Genomic DNA, 22,514 nt, shown 5'->3' with positions numbered 1-22,514 from the left:
GACCAAAACATCAGCCAGAAAGCATGGGAGCTGAGAAGTGATCTGTGGTCACCACCTGCAGAACAACTACTTTATTGGGGGTGTCTTGCTAATTGCCTATAATTTCCACCTGTTGTCTATTCCATTTTCACAACAGCATGTGAAATTGATTGTCAATCAGTGTTGCTTCCTAAGTGGACAGTTTGATTTCACAGAAGTGTGATTGACTTGGAGTTACATTGTGTTGTTTAAGTGTTCCCTTTATTTTTTTGAGCAGTGTGTGTATATATATATATATATATATATATACACTCCAATACTTTTCTTAATGGCACTCTCTGTCAATAGACAAGCAACAGTGTGCCCTCCTTCAATCATGTACACTTAGCTGGGTTCTCTGGGGAATACTTTGCATGCATGTCCCCCATAGCAATTCAAGAACCAGGCGGCACTCACCAGACTTTTTCAAATCATCAAATGTATTAAGATCTGTAGTTACAAAAAGAACAGCATATCCAGTATCACCGACGTTTCAACGTCCTATGGACATTTTTATCAAGGTGCAGTGCTGTGAAAAAAAGATATACCAACATGACCTTGTGGTGTACTTACCCTGCCTTAAATGGGTCCAAGTTTGGTTCTCCCGCCACCATCCGGTTTCGGCGAGGCCAGACGTGATTTGAGTGAGGTTCCGGCTTCTTCCTGCAGCTCCCCGGTTCATCCAGCATGGTCCCGGCATGCTGCGGCTTCCGACAGCAGCTCTGGAGAGTGGTACCTGATGGCGGCTTGCAGTGCGGGATGTGTACCCAGAGGTAACGGAGGCGAGTGAGGAGGTTGCCAGGGATATTAAAAACCAAACCAAGTGGTAGCCAGCCCACAGAGCAAACCTACAGGGTACGAGGCTATCCATTTTTAAACCAGTGTTTGTTATTGCTTGTCCTAAAAATAAATACTTTTATGCACTAAAATCTTTCTATTGTTAGCAGATTCTACAAGTCCTGTGGGATTCCAGGATTAACTCGAAAGGGGAGCAGCAGTATTATTGAAAGTTGTGACATTGGTGCAGGACCCCTTAAGTTTTAAGGGTTTTCCAGTGGGCTGAACATTGAACTATGCAACAGACTAAAATCAAGTGCCTGTCCTATAAGTTGTCCTACAGCTTAATTGGAGTCCACCTGTGGTAAATTCAGTTGATTGGACATGATTTGGAAAGGCACACACCTGTTTATATAAGGTCCCACACTTGACAGTGCATATCTGAGCACAAACCAAGCATGAAGTCAAAGGAATTGTCTATAGACCTCTGAGACAGGATTGTTTCGAGGCACAAATCTGGGGAAGGGTACAGAAAAATATATGCTGCTTTGAAGGTATCAATGAGCACAGTGGCCTCCGTCATCCATAAATGGAAGAAGTTTGGAACCACCAGGACTCTTCCTAGAACTAGCTGGCCGTCTAAACCGAGCAATTGGGGGAGAAGGGCCCTAGGCAGGGAAGTGACCAAGAACCTGATGGTCTCTCTGTCAGAGCTACAGCATATCTCTGTGGAGAGAGGAGAACCTTCCAGAAGGACAACCATCTCTGTAGCAATCCACCAATCAGGCCTGTATGGTAGAGTGCTAGTCAAACAAATTGGGAGAAGTACATCTGCACACTTGTAAGGAATCAAGGATATGACAAATTCTTATATATAGGAAAACCTAGAACATCCCCAATATTCGTGTGTCTAGAGTAGACCTTTTTCCTCTCTGGGGGTGCGACCCTAATGTAACCAAACTATAGAACAGCACAAAAAAAGGACTAGAAGACGGTTGTTAAGTTGGGTGCACAAAATAAATTTGATGAGTTACTTAATGTAATAAAACGTAGCTTTTATTGCTTACTTTAATATAGAGAAGGTCCCTTTAAATAGGACACATACAGCAAAATATAGCGGTTAAAATATGACACATACAAACAAATAGGTGATAAAGAATGAAATAAATGTGTGAAAGAGATTCTTAAAAAGGGGCAACACCACAATAACTCCTGCAGTTGTGTATTTTAATTGTGTACCATTTGTGCTGGATAATTCCTAAAAAGTTGTTCTTAATTCATGCCTGAATATACCTCTACTGTATCTTAATCCTCATAGAGGTGTGAGTATCTGTGCGTCAATCGTGTTCAGCAATTGTCATGCTACACACTAATTGGAATAGGCATTTTTGGTCCAAATAATAACTTCAATTGAATCTAATTCCACACAAAAAATTGGAAAAATGTATGAGTGTGCTACAGTTGTATTGGTATTATTATCTACACTTTCTTGGAAATTAATGAGTCAAGAGGGTACCAAGATTAATTCATGTGCTTCATAATGGCACTTGTTATTCCTATGCTGTGTCTGAGTCAGTCAGATGGATATCTTTATGGCAGTTAATTGACAAAGAGATAGATCACTTTAGGGGTGTTAATGCTTATATAGATACCACAAACAATGTTCACTCTGAATTAAAATAATCCAGGAAGATGCAGGAATTAATTCATATATATGTTGGTATTACGTGTCACTCTTGTATTTATTCCGTAATAAATAAAATAAAGCTATACTTAATATATTATTGGTATCGAATGATGTTCAGATCGATGCTACAATCTGCACTATCTGTTAACTTATACCAAGAGAATGTTTCACTTTGACCTTGTGCTTTTAATAGAAAAAAGGTAACAATTGTTGCAATGGCAACTCCTAAAGAAGACTGCCAGGTCTACAGTGTATCAGTTGAAGTATAACTCATGCAGGAGTCTCTGGTTATTAATAACACCAGACTGTGTGGAAAAGTAGTAGGAGAGTGGACCTTAACATATCATACTCCTATACTTATGATGGGAAATTATCTTGATCAGCTACGGGTAAATATGGTCACTGTTATATTTTCTAGTATGGGTTTAAAACCTAGATGTACCCCTTGCAATAGGCTATGATACCCTTTACTGGGTTATGCAAATCTTATAGGTAGTCTGCTGTTTCTGACTGTCGTGGCTCTAATGGTAGCAATACAAATGCTGAATAGCAAAATATAGGTATGTTTGCACAGCATACCACACCACATTGAGTCAGCAGCGGATTAATATCAGTAAAGTGATTACTTCCTATGTGGGTTTCAACCTAGGTAATTCCCCTTATAGTGATCCACACTAGATTCTGTGACTCTTGTAAACAGACTGCTGGTTTGACTAATTCTAGTAGTAGCAGTATCAATGCACATTAAATAAACATTGGTGTGTTAACACATTATACAACATTGCATTATTATATATGGAGTGTGGTGTGCCCCTGAAATGCCGACGTGCACGTTTCGCTGTACGGGCAGCTTTAACGAAAACTAAAGGACTCTCAGACCATGAGAAAAAAAATTCTCTGGTCTGATGAGACAAAGATTGAACTCTGGCGTGAATGCCAGGCGTCATGTTTGGAGGAAACCAGGCACCGCTCATCACCAGGCTAATATTTATTTTATTATTAATTTATTAACAGTTTCTTATATAGCGCAGCAAATTCCGTTGCGCTTTACAATTGGAAATAACAATGATATAACAAACTGGGTGATAACAAACAGTCATAGAGGTAGGAAGGCCCTGCTCGCAAGCTTACAATCTATAGGGAAATAGGCACGGATACACAAGGAAAGGTGCTATCTATTGCATAGTTGTCCGCCAGATTGCAAAGGTTCTTGGTGGGCTGTATGATATGGTCATACAGCAATGGTGAACCGGTTTCGAGAGGAAGGGAAAGTGAAGAATGAGAAGACATGTGAGGATATGTGTAGACTGTGCAGAGTGGATGCAATTTGATAGGAAGGTTTATGAAAGTTATGTGGGCGGTTCTGGAATTTGATACGCTTGCCTAAAGAGGTGAGTTTTCAGGGAATGCTTGAAGGTTTGGAGACCAGAGGAGAGTCTTATTGTGCGTGGTAGCCGGTAGGGCATTCCACAGAGTGGGTGCAGCCCGATGAAAGTCCTGCAATCGTGAGTGGGAGCGAGTAATGAGTGTGGATGAGAGACGCAGGTCTTGTGAAGAGCGAAGAGGTCGGGTTGGGAGATATTTTGAGATAAGCGAAGTGATGTATGTTGGTGTAGTTTGGTTAATGGCCTTGTGTGTGAGTAAAAGTATTTTATATTGAATGCGGTAGAATACAGGTAACCAATATCATCCCTACAGTGAAGCATGGTGGTGGCAGCATCATGCTGTGGGGATGTTTTTCAGCTGCATGAACTGGGAGACTAGTCAGGATAGTTGGAAAGATGAATGCAGCAATGTACAGAGACATCCTGGATGAAAGTCTATTCCAGAGCGCTCTTGACCTCACACTGGGGCAACGGTTCATCTTTCAGCAGGACAACGACCTTAAGCACACAGCCAAGATATCAAAGGAGTGCCTTCAGGACAACTCTGTGAATGTCCTTGAGTGGCCCAGCCAGAGCCCAGACTTGAATCCAATTGAACATCTCTGGAGAGATCTGAAAATGGCTGTGCACCAACGCTTCCCATCCAACCTGATAGAGCTTGAGAAGTGCTGCAAAAAGGAATGGGCGAAAGTGCCAAAAGATAGGTGTGCCAAGCTTGTGGTATCATATTCAAAAAGACTTGAGGCTGTAATTGCTGCCAAAGGTGCATCAACAAAGTATTGAGCAAAGGCTGTGAATACTTATGTACATGTGATTTCTCAGTTTTTTTATTTTTAATAAATTAGCAAAAATCTAAAAAAAAAATCACGTCATTATGGGGTATTGTGTGTAGAATTTTGAGGGAAGAAATTAATTCTATTTTGGAATAAGGCTGCAACATAACAAAATATGGAAAAAAATTAAGCGCTGTGAATACTTTCCGGATGGACTGTAAGCTTGCGCCCATGTCATCGGAGACCAATTTTTTTACTTGGTCCCCCTGTATTTTACTTGCTACATACACAAATCTGCAGATTATTATTGTTAGGGACTAGTGTATGTTTGCATACAAATACCTACACAGCTGCATTTTTCTTGGTTATGGAACTGGGTAACCGGTCTTTAGGTCGACAACACTTAGGTCGACCACTATTGTTTGACATACATTAGGTCGACATGGTCATGGCCGGCATGTAAAAATTTCGACGTGAGTTTTTCTAAAAAAAAATTAATTTTATAACTTTTTTATACTTTATGATCCACGTGGACTACAATTGGGAATGGTAACCTGTGTCGAGCACAGTGAGGCACCTTGGGGGTCATTCCGACCCGATCGCAGCGTGCTTTCGTTCGCACAGCTGCGACCGGGTCACTACTGCACAGGTGCGGGGGCCGTAATGCGCACGCGCATTGCCGGGTAACAATGAAGGGAAAGAAGAAAGCGATCGCTTGAATATTGACTGGCAGTGGGCGCTCCTGGGCGGCAACACAGCGTCTGGAGCCGTTTTCAGGGAGTGGTAAGAAAAACGCAGGCGTGTTTGAAGAAACAAAGAAAAACTAAAATACTGCTGTCAGCGCCTACAGAGAATAAATGACTATAAATGAAGTAAAAGAAGCTCTTGAGAGACTGCGCTGCCGTGCACAATTTGTGAACGTGATAATAGGAATAAAGGGCTAACAAACGGCTGCACTGTGTCTCAGGAGAAAAATAAAAAGATGAGAGCCGTTATAAACAAACTAATTTATTAACCATGAAGAAGGTTAAAAGACAACTGATTATGAACAAACATACATATATCTATAAAAACACCTTAATGGTCTCTATAACGAGGTCTTGCTTTTCAATATTTAAGAACAGTCTTTGAAAAAGATCCACAGTCACTGAATGCTTGTGGTGGGGGTAGTGGTTGGTATGTGATTATAACCGCCCCTAAGTTTTCAATTAATCAGTCTCACCGGGTTCAGTCATAGATGCTTGTTATTACCTCTCTGTGTGGGCTGGTGTTTGAACCGAGCGTCCTCGGTCCAAGTCCTGCAATGCCCACGGGCGCTCAGCAGCGGGAGGAAAAAAAGAGAATCAAGCCGCCAATGTTGCTATCTGGCCGGGAGCGGGGTAAGGCACTACCGCAGTCGATGGAAAGAAACCTGTCAGGAGGAGATCAGATGGATCAGTGCTTGTGGATTCAGAGAGAGACCTCAGCAGGTGTATTAGAGGTGTAATACTAACGCGTTTCGTCACGCTCCACGTGACTTTATCAAAGGTATCTTTTTCAAAGACTGTTCTTAAATATTGAAAAGCAAGACCTCGTTATAGAGACCATTAAGGTGTTTTTATAGATATATGTGCGTTTGAAGAAACGCAGGCGTGTCCATGACGGGTATTTGACGTCAGAGCCAGGACCGAACAGGCTGAAAACGTTGCAGGTGGTAAGTCTAGACCTACTTACAAACTGCACAAATTTATTCCCCATAGCAGGGCTGCAAAAGGCGAACGCAGCCTTGCTATGGGGAAAAACCCACCCCCATAGGCGGAGTATTGTTGCTTTTCGCAGCCCGTGCGATCAACACGGAATGAGGGCCCTTGTCCGAAGCATGGTGAGCGAAGCTAACCATGCGAGGGGACACGGTGCACTAATTGGGGTTCCCGGTCACTTTACGAGAAAAAGGACAGCAAAAAAAAAAAGTGAAACTCATGTCAACCTTTTTCCATGCCGACCTTGTCCATGTCGATCTAATGTCGAACTGTCGACCTAGTTACTCTCAACCCTGTGATCCACACCCATGGAACTGCTAATCATCCCGCCCAAGAAGGAAGAAGTCCATAGGAGCAATTGCGCACTCATATGCAGCACCAATGCAATAATAAGGAACATCGACTCCTAGGGTTGACCTATGGCTATGCAGACTGGCCACGGCAGTAGCAACGCTGGCGCCATAAAATGTCACTGTGAGCGTGATTGCAAATGTACCTTGGCGCGTGCGCAGTGCGATCGCTGCTGATAATCGCTCCCTTGAAAAATCATCCCCATTGTGTACAACATGGATTAGGCCCTAGTATAGGCCCGAAATAAAAAAAAAACTTCTAGAGAAAAGTAAAACTGCAGTAACAGTATAAGGAAGAGCTGATGTGGCAGGAACTGGGCACAGCAGCCCTGCAATGGTAGATGCTATATGTGCCCTGCACAGCAGGGGTTAAAGTGGGCCGGAACGGGGCGGAACTGCGTTCCGTCACTTAAAACTGAAGGCGGAACTAGTTCCGCCTCCTCCCGCCCACCTTACCCGGCCACAGCAGCACTTAAGGACGATCATAAGAGGATCATAGCAAGCCTTTCAGGCTTGTCAATGGCTGCCCCGCCTCCGCCCGCCCACTACATCTCTACACTGATCACTAGAGGTCGCACCTCCGGTCTTGGATGCAGCAGGTGTCGGGATCCATGTAACAGCCTATGCGCAGCCAGGGAAAAGCTGGCTCTCCGTTCCCCTGACTCGCCTGACCGCAGCTGCCACCCGCGCCCGGTGACGTCTGATGCCCCGTATCTTGTACTAAGGAGGGGGCAGAGGTACTGTAGCTGCAGCTTCTCCGCGGCTTTCCCAGAACTGGGAGTACACGCGGCCGGCGCTCTCCACTCTCTTTGGCCCTCTGGACCAGTGCCACCATTCCAGCAGCGCAGCCAAGCCGCCTGACCTACGGGCGCATACCTCCTGCCACATGGGAACTGCGCTGCACAGACGCCAGCATGCTGCAAGGGACACATGTAGTCATTACAATGCTCAAAATTGCAGACACCCCACCTCTGTCACTACTACCACATATAGTATATACACTGGCCTTACCTCATAGCCACTGCTGGCTGGGATAGATATACACCCTATGTTCCCCCATGTGTTTGAGTGATAATAGTATGCAGAATTTTTGCTGGATTACAGCATACACGATTAGGAATTAAGCTGGTGGGCAGTGCAATAGGAAAGCAGCAGGTCCCTCCACATCCCGCCGGGTGCATACCGTGTCATCTTCCTGTGGGATCAATACTGCACAGCCCACTATAGGTAGTAGTCAGTGGTTAAAGTGGGCTGCGTTCCGTCACCTCTAATTGCAGGCGGAACCAGTTCCACCTCCGTCCGGCCACAGCATCAGGTCCCGGCTGCATTGTAAAGTTTGCAGCGTCCGCCAGCCAATCCTGGCTCGCGGACCGGCTGCAGAACCAATAAAAAGAAGGGGCAGCTATTTCAAAAGCTGGCGTGAGCCAATCACGGCTCGTGAACCGCCAGACAATGAGAAGCTGCCTAGTGGCAGCTACTCATTGGCTAACAGTCTGCGATACGTGATTGGTGCGCAATCGGCGCTAGATTCAAAAGAGCAGCCCCTTCTTCCCCTATACAGATACTGGGACCAGCGAGTCTGTTTCCCCGCAGCACAGCGCAATGGGACCGCCGGAGCCCGTGATTCCACTGTCCCCCAGCACACATGCATAGGATCATAGGTGTGCGCACGGGGGGTGACTGGTGCGCACAGGCACCCCCCACGCGTGCCCTACATTGATTGCTGCACATTCCTGTGCCCCTCTCCTGCTGCTCTCGCTGTCAGGTCATGCGAGTGAGTGTGCTTTCTTTCCTCGTCGGCGGCCACGCACTTGAATCACCCTCCTGGACTCGTCCCATGATGTTACATGATGACGTCACACCGCATGCCCTCCCTCTCCACCTGTCTGCACTCTCTCCTCGTGTGCCGACATGCGCCATGCCATGCCAATGCTACAGCCTCCCGTACCGCAGGCCTACAGTTGAGGTCAGTCTCTGCAGGGGAAAGAGAGGAGGCCTTCCAGTGTGTGTTCCCCAAGACAGCACTCCTCATAAAATCAATATGATCATTATTTAGGCATACATGTTTCTCCAGCGGCACACATTTAGGACAAGAGTCGGCTTTAGTCACTAAAGCCGACTCTTGTCCTTATTGAGTGCTGCTGGAGAAACATGTTTTATATATATATATATATATATATATATATGTGTTTGTTTACTTATTATTTAATGGTGAGCACTATTGGGGGCATTCTGTAAGTATGTGGGGCGGGCAATGTGAATAAGATTGTGCTACAGTGAGGCATTATTTTGAATTTGGGGTGCTTTTGTGTGGCCACGCCCATTTCTTATGAGACCACACCCTTTTTTGCGGCGTGCGCAAAGGGGGAGGGGTCGTGGGGGAGATGAGTTCCCCCACCTCTCCTGGACCACTTTAAGCCCTGCTGCACAGTAAAGCGGTGAAGTAATTCTCTGTCACAGTATGGTATATCAGATAACTGTGACAGGAAACCTGAGTCGTTTATCAGCTGCTGGGTAATCAGTTTACACCCGGTCGGTCATTGCTGCTGCTACACAGTGCTAGTATGTGGATTATTGTAGAACAAAGTATCACACAGTACTGCTAATGTGACCAATCTGACCAATCATTGCCTAGTTTGTATCAGCCAATCCTTTTGTGGTTTGCATTAGGACAGTTATTCCTCTAATGCATGCCAGGCTGTGACTGTGTGTAGAGATTGCAGCAGATCTGTGTGTTCTTACAAGGAGCAGGGGGCTGTAGTTAGGTAGGTCTCGCACTTGCAGTTTGTTAGTTTGTGGTTCTTAAAGGATTGTATTTTCTCTTCTAGTAGCTGCTGCATTATAGCATTTTCTCATGAGCCCCTGGAGGGCCCACACTCCACTCATATAGGCTACATACCGGACTGTTAGAAATCATCGGGAAAATTACACAGGTGCTATATAAGTAAATCTTAATAAAACAATAGATGCTTCTTGGCATACTATTGGTTAAGCAATGCTTGCAACTGCAGTTCTATACTATTATATCTGTGGGAGTGTACATAAGTTTAGTTCTGTGACCGGGACTGGGTACAGTATGTCTTCAGTTTTACATTCTTTTTCTTTCGAAGTAGAACAAATAAATCTTAATGCTTTTTGTTTCTAGCATTTTCAGTGATCTTTATACGGAAGCAGTATGATTTGCCGGCGCTTGGGATCCCGGTGCTCGTAATACCAACACTGGGATCCCGATTGTTAATAAGCCGACAGGGGTGAGTAAGGGGTGTTACCCCCTCTCCCCAACCCCCTAACCCTAACCCTCCCTCCCTGCAGCCTAACCCTAATCTTCCCCCTTGGTGCCTAACCCTACCCGACCCCCTTCACCCCCCGAAGGTGCCTAAACCTAACCCTCCATCCCTGCTGCCTAAACCTAACCCCCCCCTCCCCCCCCGCAGCCTAACCCCCATCCCTCCGAGGTGGGTGCCCAACCCTAACCCCCCCTCCCCTTAGCCTAACCCCCCCTCCCCTTAGCCTAACCCTAACTCGCCCCGGGATGCAGTCTAATCCTAACCCTCCCCCGCAGCCTAAACCTAACCGCCCCCCCCTTCCATGCGGCTAACCTGACTTGTGGCCTCGCTCGTTGATTTTTCCTTGCCCCCCCTTCCCCACATTTTGCCACCTATGGATATGTACCACCATCAGAATGAGTGGGTGTGTTGGACGGTGAGTGGTCCTGGGTTTCTGGTGGTCCAGATGTCCAAAAGATATCTGTAGTTACAGTCAATAAATGTACAAATAGTCAAAGCAGGTAGCAAGATAATCTAGTGGCTGAGGACATTGTATATCATGCAACCATGGAACAGAAGTTGTAAGGTTGTGTATATGTTACCTTCGTGACCAGGACCTGGAAGTGACATAATGAGAGGGCAAGAGAGAACTTCCGCCCTTACAGCACGTAAATGTTTTCTCCATTCGTTTGAGGTTAATTTTTTTTCTCTTATGTCCTAGAGGATGCTGGGGTCCACATTAGTATCATGGGGTATTGACGGGACTAGGAGCCATGGGCACTTTAAGAGTTTAATAGTGTGGGCTGGCTCCTCCCTCTATGCCCCTCCTACCAGACTCAGTTTAGAAAGTGTGCCCGGTGGAGCAGGTCACAGCTAGGGGAGCTCCTAGGAATTCTTTTAGTTTTTTTTAGTTTTTTTAAAGAGTTAGGTACAGGGAGGCTGCTGGCAACAGCCTCCCTGCTTTGTGGGACTAAGGGGGGGGAGTAGGATCCAACCCTCTGAGGTTAATGGCCCCTATCTCCGCTGACAGGACACTTAGCTCCTGAGGGTGTCGATCGCAAGCCCCTGAGGCGACCGCACGCTCCCGCAGCACTGCCGCCACCCCCTAACAGAGCCAGAAGACGTTGGTGGTGAGTAGGATGCCGGCACCCCGACAAGTGGGGAGCCGGTGGAAATGGAATCAGGGTGGGAGGGCTCAGAGGTACAGTGTGCGGCGCTGTGAGGTGCGCCCTGGGCCAGCGCAAACACCCTTACACTGGTCACTATTGCTATCAGGGACATATGTACTACTGCTAGCGCCATTACCTCAGGCCAGTATAATCTGTATAAATGCGGGAAGACCCACCATTTTAGGGGGTGGAGATTCTCAGAGCGGATCCAGCACTCACCATCGCCATTTTCTCCCTGCAGATCACACTACAGAGACGCTGACAGGGAGCGCTGACCCTCCACATAACTCCAGCTATCCTGTGCGGTACCATGGGGTTATAGAAGGGGGGGAGAGTGTTTATTCACATTACTGTGTAGTCTGTTTAGGTTACTCACTCAGCGCCAGGCATTTATTATTATAACTGTCTACTGGGGCGCTGTGTGTGCTGGCTCCCTACCTCTGTGTCTCTCTGAAGGTACTTCGGGGAAACTGTCTGACATTTTCCTGTGTGTGTGTGTGTGTGTGTGTGTGTACGCTATATATCTCACATTACCATGTCTAGGGACTCTGTATCTTGTGCTGCAGAGTGTGTATCTTCTCCAGAAGAGTCTATTCCATATACTCAGGAATGCAGTATACTGTCTCAGCCGTCTGAATCCGAACCCCAGTGGGGGCTTCTATTAAGGGTATGATATCCCAGATTTCATCTAGGATAGCTCATTATGAGACTGAAACACAGGTTTTTAAAAAATCTGTAGAGGTTTTGTTGTATTCAACTCCCTTTACCTCATCTAAATCCCCTGGCATATGCCCCCAAAAGCGTGCTCTTGCCCAAATAATGCAAGTCAACACGGATACCGACTCTGATATGGGTGACGGTGATGGGGATATACTGCGGGGGGAGGCATCCCTTGCTAAAGGGGTGCAGCTAATGATTGAGGCCATTCGGGATGTTTTACACATCATCCCTGACTGACAAGGTACCTGAACTGGTCAAGGAGGCTTACTTTACAGACAACAGGAAAGTCTCCCTTACCTTCCCTGCGTCTAGGGAATTAAACGCATTATTTGAAAAATCCTGGGAAAACCCAGAGAAAAAAATCCAGATCCCAAAGAGAATTCTGGTTGCTTTTCCTTTCCCTGAAGAGGATAGGAAAAAGTGGGAAAACCCTTCTGTAGTAGTTGCTTGTGTTTTTAGATTGTCTAAAAATGTGGTTTTACCTGTCCCTGGGTCTGGTGTGGATCATTAAATCGACAGTGTCTAGGTCAACAATGTTTATGTCGACCACTATAGGTCGAGAGTCACTAGGTCGACAGGGTTTTCTAGGTCGACATGTCGTTTTCTTCGTAGAGTGACCGGGAACCCCAATTAGTGCACCGTGTCCCCTCGCATGGCTCGCTTCGCTCGCCATGCTTCGGGCAAGGATTACTGTTCCAATTGTAGTCCATGTGGATTGTTAAGTATGAAAAAGATTAAAAAAAGAAAAAATATGTGAAAAACTCATGTCGACCTTTTGACCTGTCGACCTAGCACATGTCGACCTAGAAACCCTGCCGACCTTCCAACCCTGTCGACCTAATGACTGTCGACCTATAGTGGTCGAACTAAACATTGTCGACTTAGACAGTGCCTATCTTCAGACCAGATCCCCCTGGGTCTACCGCTTTGAAAGAACCGGCAGACCGCAAGAATGAGACTACGCTCAAATCCATATACACTGCTTCAGGCGTGGCACTTAGGCCCACTATTGCTTGTGCATGGATTTCTAAAACCATAGTATAGTGGTCAGGCACGTTACTAGTGGATTTAGATACTGTGGATAGAAGTGACATTGAAATGTTTTTACGTCACATACAGGATTCTGCGGGTTTCATGGTGGAGGCCATGAAGTACCTTGGAAATCTAAATGCACGGACGTCTTCCATGGCTGTCTCGGCACGCAGGGGACTCTGGCTGCGCCAATGATCTGCGGATGCGGAATCCAAGATGAGTGTGGAGAACCTACCCTTCACAGGTCAGGCTCTATTTGGGGAAGCTTTGGATGTGTGGATCTCTACGGCAACCACGGGTAAGTCAACCTTTCTTCCCTCAGCCACTCCGACGCCGAAAAAATCCTTCTCTGCGTCTACAATGCAGTCCTTTTGGACCGCAAAGGTTAAGAAGTCCAAGTCCCCTTCCACCTTCTTCAGAGATGGTCGCGGAAAATTCAGAAAACCTGCACCGGCAGGTTCCCAGGAACAGAAGCCGGGTTCTGTTTCCTCAAAATCCTCAGCATGACGGTGGACCTCCCAGCCTGGAGGTCAGGCAGGTGGGAGCACTTCTAAGAAATTTCAGTCAGGTCTGGGCGTCCTCAGGCCTGGACCCCTGGGTACAAGATATTGTATCTCAGGGGTACAGACTGGAGTTTCAAGAGCTCCCACCTCACAGATTTTTCAAATCAGGCTTACCAGCTTTGCTGACAGAAAGGGCTATCTTACAGGAAGCCATTAAAAAATTGGAAAGGGCAAATGTCATTGTTTCAGTTCCACCTCATCTGGAAAACAAGGGTTACTACTCAAACCTTTTGTGGTACCGAAGCCGGACGGTTCGGTCAGACCAATATTGAACCTCAATTCGTTATGGAATCTCTGAGAGCGGTGATCTCATGTCTGGAGGAGGGGGAATTCCTGGTATCATTAGATATCAAGGATGCATACCTTCACATTCCTATTTGGCCGCTACACCAGGCTTATCTCAGGTTTGCGCTGTTGGACTGTCACTATCAGTTCCAGGCGCTGCCATTTGGCCTATCCACGGCACCGAGGGTGTTCACCAAAGTAATGGCAGAGATGATGCTTCTACTCCGCAAGCAGGGAGTGAACATAATTCCATATCTGGACGATCTGCTGATAAAAGCATCATCCAGGGAAAAGTTGTTGCAGTCTATTGTTCTCACAACTCGACTGCTCCGGGATCATGGTTGGATCCTGAATCTTCCAAAGTCACATTTGGAGCCGACAAGGAGATTGTCTTTCCTAGGGATGATCCTCGACACGGAAGTACAGAGGGTATTTCTACCACTGGAGAAAGTGTTGTTGATACAAACAATGGTCCGGAATGTCTTGAAGCCTACATTCGTCTTCTGGGGAAGATGGTTGCCTCCTACGAGACTCTACAGTACCGGAGATTTCATGTACGGTCCTACCAACTGGATCTTCTGGACAAGTGGTCGGGATCCCACCTACACATGCACCAGAGGATACGTCTGTCGCTGAAAGCCAGGATTTCACTCCTTTGGTGGCTGCAAATACCTCACCTTCTCGAGGGCCGCAGGTTCGGGATTCAGAACTGGATCCTTCTAACCACGGATGCAAGTCTCAGAGGTTGGGGCGCGGTAACCCAAGGGAAAAACTTCCAAGGAAGGTGGTCAAGTCTGGAATCCATCCTTCCAATAAACATTCTGGAACTGAAAGCCGTATTCAATGGTCCTCTACAAGCAGCACATCTTCTGCAAGGTCAGGCCATCCAGGTGCAGTCGGACAATGTAATGACGGTGGCCTACGTCAACCGACAAGGTGGAACGAAGAGCAGAGCTGCGATGACAGAGGTAACAAAGATCCTCCTCTGGGCAGAAAAACACGAGATGGCGCTGTCAGCAATCTTCATTCCAGGAGTGGACAATTGGAAAGCGGACTTCCTCAGCAGACACTATCTCCTTCCAGGAGAGTGGGGACTCCACCCAGAGGTGTTCGCAGAGGTGACAAGTCTTTGGGGCGTACCTCACATAGACATGATGGCCTCCTGCCTCAACAAGAAGCTTTGCAGGTACTGTTCCAGGTCGAGAGACCCACAGGCAGTGGCGGTGGACACCCTGGTGGCTCCAAGGATCTTCCAGTCTGTGTATGTGTTCCCTCCACTCTCACTCATCCCAAGGATTCTAAAACTTATAAAAAGAACAAGATTTCAGGCTATCCTCATTGCTTCGGACTGGCCAAGAAGGGCTTGGTACGCGGATCTTCTGGAGTTACTGCTGGAAGATCCGAGGCCTCTTCGGGAGGACCTTCTGCAACAGGGGCCGTTCGCTTATCAAGACTTACCACGGCTATGTTTGACGGCATGGTGATTGAACGCCAGATCTTAGCTCGGAAAGGCATTCCACAAAAGGTTATTCCTACCCTGATCCAGGCTAGGAAAGGAGTAACGTCTAAACATTACCATCGCATTTGGAAAAAGTATGTGTCTTGGTGTGAATCCAAGAAGTTTCCTACGGTGGAGTTTCAACTTGGGCGGTCTCCCCTCTTCCTGCAAGCAAGTGTGGATGTGGGCCTACGTTTGGGCTCCATCAAAGTCCAGATTTCGGCCTTGTCCATTTTCTTCCAGAAACAGTTGGCTTCCCTCCCTGAGGTTCAGACTTTCTTGAAAGGGGTGCTGCACATCCAGCCTCCCTTTGTGCCTCCTACGGCACCTTGGGATCCTAATGTGGTGTTGTAGTTCCTGCAATCAGATTGGTTCGAGCCTTTACAGGAGGTTGATGTCAAGTTTCTCACTTGGAAGGCGGTCACACTGTTGGCATTAGCTTCTGCTAGGCATGTGTCTGAATTGGGGGCTTTGTCCTGCAAAAGCCCCTACTTAATTTTCCATGAAAATAGAGCTGAGCTCAGGACGCGTCAGCAATTTCTTCCGAAGGTTGTGTCGGCTTTTCATATCAACCAACCTATTGTGGTGCCAGTGGTTACTGACTCCTCAATTACCTCAAAGTCCTTGGATGTTGTGAGGGCTTTGAAGATTTCTGTGAAGAGAACTTTGCTTCACAGAAAGTCGGACTCTCTGTTTGTCCTTTATGACCCCAACAATATTGGGTGTCCTGCTTCTACCCAGATGATTTCTCGCTGGATCAGGTTTACTATCCAACATGCTTATTCTACGGCAGGCTTGCCGTGTCCAAAATCTGTTAAGGCTCACTCTACTCGTAAGGTGGGTTCTTCCTGGGTGGCTACCCAGGGTGTCTCGCCTTTACAACTTTGCAGAGCAGCAACTTGGTCAGGGTCGAACACGTTTGCTAAGTTCTACAAGTTCGATACCTTGGCCCCTGAGGACCTAAAGTTTGGTCAATCGGTTCTGCAGGAGCCTCGGCGCTCTCCCTCCCGTACTGGGAGCTTTGGTACATCCCCATGGTACTAATGTGGACCCCAGCATCCTCTAGGACGTAAGAGAAAATAGGATTTTAATTACCTACCGGTAAATCCTTTTCTCGTAGTCCGTAGAGGATGCTGGACGCCCGCCCAGCGCTTCGCTTTCCTGCAGTTGTTACTTGGTTCAGTACTGCCTTGTTACTTGGTTAAGTACTGCATTGTTACTTGGTTAAGTACTGTTGTTCAGCTGTTGCTGAATTGTTTCAAGCAGGTTAGCTTGGTTTGCTGTTATGTGTGAGCTTGTGTGAATCTCACCACTATCTGTGTATTTCCTTTTCTCGAAGTATGTCCGTCTCCTCGGGCACAGTTTCTAGACTGGTAGGGGCATAGAGGGAGGAGCCAGCCCACACTATTAAACTCGCCACACTTCAGGCTCGGTGTCTCGCTTCGCTCGCCACAGGTTACTATTCCAAATAGTTTGTGACATGCACCCAGGGGCTTATGGGAAAGGTCCTCTCCACGAAGGGAAACTAGATGGTACCGCAAGCAGCAGATTACAGGTGAATGTGTGTTAGCAATCTTAGTAGAGGGCAGATGTCCTTCCGGTACTGACCTCTACAGTTGGGAGGGTTGCCTAGCAGGTAAGATTTCTAATATGTTTCCAGCTGATTGATCTTAGTTAATGCCAAAGTGGAACCAGAACCTAATGTGTAGATAGAAAATTAAGCAGCACTGTGCGTTGGAAATGGGAACCTTTGTCCCCATCAGCAGAAAAATACTCCCGCAGTGGCTACTACCTGTGAGAGACCCGGGCTTAGGTCACACACACTCTATGGGTACAGGGTGACTGTATCTGTGCAAGTGGTGGATGGGATGTGGGATCAGACAGGGGTTATGGTATGCAGACTCAGCCCAGATCTCATTACCGGCAGCAGAAGACATGGAAAAATGGCCACCAGTAGTCTCACAAGAACATCCGCAATGTTGCTCCTCCTGACATCATGGCAATGAATGTTATGGTGCACCCCTGCACATGGGGACATATGTCCTCAGCAGCACTGCAAATGGGGATATTTGTTCCCCTAAGCAGCTCACCTGGGCCCCTCCAACAAGCCCAGGCCCAGTAATAATAATAATAATCAGTACCCGCCCCACCCCTCTTGGCACCCAAGTATGTGACTGTGGTTGTCACTGTAGTCACAGAGCACTGTGGAATAATATATAGCATGTTGAAGAAGCATACCAGAGTGTTAAGAGATGACAGAGATTGGCCCTTGGCCTATACTCTCTTTGGGCACCACTTCATTATGGATACTGCATTTTCAAGATCTTTTCTTCCAATGTAATAAAAACATTTAAACATACAATAGTGATGCGGGCATCAAAAGTTGTCCTCTCATCACATTAGAGATGAGCGGGTTCAGTTCTCAGAGAACCGAACACTACCGGACTTCACGCTCCGGGCCCGGATCCGAGTCAGGCTCAGGTTTTCCCGTCTGACTCGGAAACCAGAACGAGGCAAAACGTCATCATCCCGCTGTCGGATTCTCGCGGGGTTTGGATTCCATATAAGGAGCCGCGCGTTGCCACCATTTTCACTCCGGCATTGGAGAGTGTAGAGAGAGGACGTGTGTCCGTTCTCTCAGTGTCTTCAGTGTCCGTGTCTTGTGCTGTATCTGCCCAGTCACAGTGGTTGTGTCCTCTGCTGCCATATGTCCAGTGCTGCTCTATAGGGTGCTGTGTTGTGCTGCATTAGTTCAGTGATGGTGTATTGTGCTGCATCAGTCCAGTCACAGTGGTGGTGTCCTCTGCTGCCATATGTCCAGTGCTGCTGTATAATAAGTCCCTTACAGTGTTGCTGTGTTGTCCTGCATCAGACCAGTGGTAGTGTCCTGTGCATCAGTCAGTCCAGTGACCAGTCACAGTGGGGCCCTCTGCTGCCATATGTCCAGTGCTGCTGTATACAAGTCCCTTACAGAGTTGCTGTGTTGTCCTGCATCAGACCAGTGGTAGTGTCCTGTGCATCAGTCAGTCCAGTGACCAGTCACAGTGGGGCCCTCTGCTGCCATATGTCCAGTGCTGCTGTATAATAACAAGTCCCTTACAGTGCTGCGGGATCCGGTCTGAAGATCGACAGTGTCTAGGTCGACAATGTTTAGGTCGACCACTATAGGTCGACAGTCACTAGGTCGACATGGATGGAAGGTTGACAGGGTTTCTAGGTCGACATGTGCTAGGTCGACAGGTCTAAAGGTCGACATGAGTTTTTCACAATTTTTTTTTTTTTCATACTTAACGATCCACGTGGACTACGATTGGAACGGTAAAGTGTGCCGAGCGAAGCGGTAGCGGAGCGAAGGCACCATGCCCGAAGCATGGCGAGCGAAGCGGTGCCCTAATTTGGGATCCCGGTCACTCTACGAAGAAAACGACACCAAAAAAAAAAAAAAAATTCCTCATGTCGACCTTTAGACCTGTCGACCTAGCACATGTCGACCTAGAAACCCTGTTGACCTTCCATCCATGTCGACCTAGTGACTGTTGACCTATAGTGGTCGACCTAGATACTGTCGATAAAACGAACCACACCCCAGTGCTGCTGTGTTGTCCTGCATCAGACCAGTGGTGGTGTCCTGTACATCAGTCAGTCCAGTGACCAGTCACAGTGGTGGTGTCCTGTGCATCAGTCAGTCCAGTGACCAGTCACAGTGGGGCCCTCTGCTGCCATATATCCAGTGCTGCATAATAATAACAAGTCCCTTACAGTGCTGCTGTGTTGTCCTGCATCAGACCAGTGGTAGTGTCCTGTGCATCAGTCAGTCCAGTGACCAGTCACAGCGGGGCCCTCTGCTGCCATATATCCAGTGCTGCTGAATAATAACAAGTCCCTTACACATACTTCCCTACCTGACCCTCTCCATGAGGGAGAAAATGCTCTGTTCCTGTACTTTCCTGGTAATGTATGATTGCCATCACCTGTGGTGAGCTAGTTAATTGATAAGAAAGGTGTTTCACCACAGGTGATGGCAATCATACATTACCAGGAAAGTCCAGGAACAGAGCATTTTCTCCCTCATGGAGAGGGTCAGGTAGGCAAGTATGCCCTTACAGTGTTGCTGTGTTGTCCTGCATCAGACCTGTGGTAGTGTCCTGTGCATCAGTCAGTCCAGTGACCAGTCACAGTGGGGCCCTCTGCTGCCATATATCCAGTGCTGCATAATAACATAGGCGTGCGCACGGGGGGTGCCTGGTGCGCACAGGCACCCCCTAATGTTCGGCACCCCCCACACGCCACGCCAGCAGCAGTGATAACTGGTGGCCACACTGAACTAGGAGCCTCCTTCCGGCTCCGAGTCCGATGTGATGCGCGGCCGCTCGCCTGTACCCTCTCCCTCCTCCCGCCCACGCTCTCTGGGACACCGAGCCTGCTGCTGATTCCTGTACTCCGCCTCATGATGTGAAGCCTGCCCGCGCTCTCTACTTGTCTGGGTAGCCGGGACCCCGGGGCAGTCCCTGGTCGGCTGGGCCCCATGCTTCCCTCGGTAGCCGTGCGGCCAACAGGCACCCCCCCCTGCGGTGATGACGTTGTGGGGGACACTGAGCAGCATGTCTGCAGAGAGAGGAGGAGGCTGCAGAAGCAGCGCTGCCGATGAGTACGGGCTGCGATGAATACTGAGAGGGGGGTCTGCACAGAGGGATGGGAGATGGGGCTGCAGGGACAGTGCAGCTGAACGGGACCCCGAGCAGGGGGGGGGGGGGGGGGGGTTGTGCGGAGGTCCCACAGCTGCAGCATCTCCCTGATCTCCCTGGTAGCCTTACAAACCTGCCAGACACGGCAGGGGGTGGTGTGTTAAGTGCAGGGATCACGCGACTGCAGCATCTCACTAGGTTATGGCTTCGGGGGTCACTGGCAGGAGGTGGTGTTGGTGCTGGGGGACCCGCGACTGCAGCATCTCCTTACAGATATACAGGGGGTGGGGAAGTCGGGTGGAATTCCACTCCACAGTATCCTCTGCCTGTCCCCACTACCTCCAGTTACTATTCCATCCCTCCTTCTTCTTAGCACCCATGAGGAAAAGTATCACAATTCCGAAAAAAGCTGGCCCCACAAAAGCTTTTCAGAAGTGATACTATTGTTAATGAGGCATGATAATGCCTCTAAACAGGGATCTTTGAACTTGCAGCAAGTTGAAAGTATAATTATCACTAATGATAATTATGTATTGATGAATAGGCCTCTGGGAGTTGGAGTTTAAATGCCTATGCAGGGCTACAGTGACCAACACGTCACATGGGATGTAGTTACTATCCCGGCAGGTCGGGGTCTCGGCGGTCAGAATACCGATGCTGGAATCCCGACCGCCAAGAATGCCAACAGCTGCATCAGGGCTATTCCCACTTGTGGGTTTCCACGACACCCATAGAGTGGGAATATAACCTGTGGCGAACGAACGCAGCGAGCCCGCAAGGGGTTTTCTAGTGCTCGCCCTGCTGCTGGCATCCGGGATCCCGGCATCGGTATTCTGACCACCAGGATTCTATAGCCAACCCCGTCACATGACCGCCTTACGCTAAGTGACCTGGCTGGCTGATGGGTCCCTAATAATCCTGGATTAAATAAGATATAATGGGGAGGCCTCCTACTACCCATCCAGATATGCATCTCTAGCAAACTGCTTCCTAGTCAGGACAAAGACTACAGAAACATTTTTTGGACTATCCCAGGACACTGGTAACTATGACATGCATGCAGCCCTGTTACATGACTAGTGTGGCATTGAGTACAGTACAGATATTTTCAGGGGTGGATTGGGACGGCAATCGGTGACCAGTCGGTGTTCCTCTTGGTGACCACGCCTCCTCGCCGAGCCGATTAATTTAACTTGCAGGTGTAGCAATCAGAGCTTCTGCGCATGTATAAATATATGTATAAATAAAAATATATGCAATATATACCCTGTATAATGTATATATACTCCATACGTACCATGTATAATGTGTATATGTATGTCCTATATACCCTGCATGGTGTGTGTGTCTGTGTATATATATATATATATATATATATATATATGTATATCTGCCCTTTATACCCTGCTTAATGTATGTGTGTGTGTATATATATATATATATATATATATATGTGTGTGTGTGTTCTGCATTCTGCTATATATCTTGTGTAATGTGTGTATACATGTCCATTATTATACTGTGTACAGTACATAGTTTGATGGTTACAGGGGGCTTACTTATCAGATGCAGATGTAGCATATTATTGAAGTGACATGGGAATGTTGATGAAAGTGTTTGTGTATAGAGACACTGAATTGCTCACACTGGAGGCTATCGTAAGGAAAGTTAAGTGCATATCGCACCGTGTGTATGCACTATACTCGAATGATCTGCACCTAGCATAGGGCTGCTGCAAGTGTCACTGGTGCGACCAATGGTGGCGTCTAATGACGCACAATGCATGATTGCAGCATCTGTAGACACTGACTGTGGGTTTCTCAGTCTTTGCACATTTATACCCCTTTTCCACTTAGCACGGGTCGCATGATCTCCCAGCGCCGCCCTCCCTATATACTGTGAACGGGGACCGTGTCACCTCGACGCGGCTCCCGTTCACACTAGACAGCTAGCCGGGTTGAACACATGTTCAACCCGGCTAGCTACCCGGGTAGGATTGATCCAGGAATTTGCCGGGGGACCCTTTTCCACTAGGGAAAAACATGGGTAAATGCGCGCCCCTGCACATTTACCCGTGTTTCTAAGAGCTAGTGGAAAAGGGGTATGAGAAGCACAGAATTATACCAGGGAAGGGCTATGTAGTTGCATTTTCATAAAGTCACAGACACAACTGCAGCAAAAGACACAAGAAAGGCCCCAACTGCCTCCAACTCAAAATCAGGCCCTGTAAGGAGGCATCTTGCCCCGCTCAACAGACTCCGCCCCCTCAACAAACCCCCCCCCATTAGGGCTGAGCCTGCTCCTGCAGGGGAAACGGGGGACGGCCAGGGGAAATACTGTATACTGTCTTCATGTATAGTATATAAACATGAAGTTATAAAAAAAAAAAATCTGCAGTTGCACTCAGAAAGAGAAAAGAAGGGATATATAAATATATTAACTGAGCCAAGCATTCAGTAGTTTTCTGAGTGGGGCTATTATATGTATCTGACACTACTGGGGACATACTATGTGTTATATTGTGAATTTGGCTCATACCATGTTTCGTATTGTGAATTTGGCTCATA

The 22,514-nt window shown here is 47.5% G+C and overlaps 1 protein-coding gene across 3 annotated transcripts in view; it reads left to right on the top strand.

The window, feature by feature from the left end:
• Positions 1 to 22,514, top strand: part of PTER (phosphotriesterase related) — a 414,219-nt gene that overhangs the window by 293,098 nt on the left and 98,607 nt on the right. The window contains exon 1 of one of the 3 annotated variants that reach the window (XM_063921500.1): positions 9,417 to 9,494. The exons of the other annotated variants lie outside the window; for them this stretch is intronic. The gene's annotated coding sequence lies outside the window, so the exon portion shown is untranslated. Of the gene's footprint in view, positions 1 to 9,416; positions 9,495 to 22,514 lie in introns of those variants that run through there. 3 annotated transcript variants of the gene reach the window in all.

This window comes from Pseudophryne corroboree, chromosome 5 (genome assembly GCF_028390025.1).
Source record: "Pseudophryne corroboree isolate aPseCor3 chromosome 5, aPseCor3.hap2, whole genome shotgun sequence".
Classification (NCBI taxonomy): Eukaryota; Metazoa; Chordata; class Amphibia; order Anura; family Myobatrachidae; genus Pseudophryne; species Pseudophryne corroboree.
The sequence above is the reverse complement of the archived record's forward strand: the minus strand, read 5'-3'. Positions and strand labels throughout refer to the sequence as shown.